This window comes from Carlito syrichta, unplaced genomic scaffold (genome assembly GCF_000164805.1).
Source record: "Carlito syrichta isolate Samal-C Ts95f unplaced genomic scaffold, Tarsius_syrichta-2.0.1 Scaffold312193, whole genome shotgun sequence".
In the NCBI taxonomy this organism is placed as follows: Eukaryota; Metazoa; Chordata; class Mammalia; order Primates; family Tarsiidae; genus Carlito; species Carlito syrichta.
In genome coordinates, this window is record NW_007256289.1 from 9,543 (window position 1) to 10,193 (window position 651).

Below are 651 nucleotides of genomic sequence, written 5' to 3' on the forward strand. Positions count from 1 at the left end.
AGATGAGGTCTTGCTGCCCAGGCGGGTCTCGAACCCGCAGGCTCAGGCAATCCACTCACCTCAGCCTCCCAAGGTGCGGGATTACAGGTTGAGCCACCGAGCCCGGTGTGTGTCCAGCTTTGAAAACTTACATTTCCTTTTTGGGAGGTCACGTTAACTGGACTGGACAATGAGATACAGGTATGGGTGGGGCTTCTGGAGGCCTCCTGCCCCACTGTGCTGGTACTTTCTGCCCATTCACTTCCTCCTTCTTCCAGCACTGCCCATGGCCTGACTGCCTACCTCTGGACTGGTTGTTCAACGAAGGAGAAAGAAATCTGTCTTATTGAACCCACTGTTAGTTGAGCTTTTTTCTTATGTGCCTCCAAACACAATCCTGCACTGATGCACCATGGTTTCTTTCTTTTCTTTTTTTGAGTCAGTCTCTCTCTGTCATCCAGATGGAAGTGCAGTGGCATGATCACGATCACGGCTCACCACAGCCTTGACCTCCTGGGCCCAGGCAATCCTCCCACCTCAGCCTCCTAAATAGCTGGGGCTATAGACATGCACCACCACTCCTGGCTAATTTTTAAATTTTGTGTGAAGATCAGGTCTCAGCCGGGCTCGGTGGCTCAGCCTGTAATCCCGCGCTTTGGGAGGCTGAGGTGA

At 52.5% G+C, this 651-nt stretch overlaps 1 protein-coding gene across 1 annotated transcript in view; it reads right to left on the reverse strand.

Moving 5' to 3' along the window:
• The window catches only part of GLOD5 (glyoxalase domain containing 5), a 12,352-nt gene that overhangs the window by 2,785 nt on the left and 8,916 nt on the right, over nt 1-651 (reverse strand). The window lies entirely within an intron of this gene.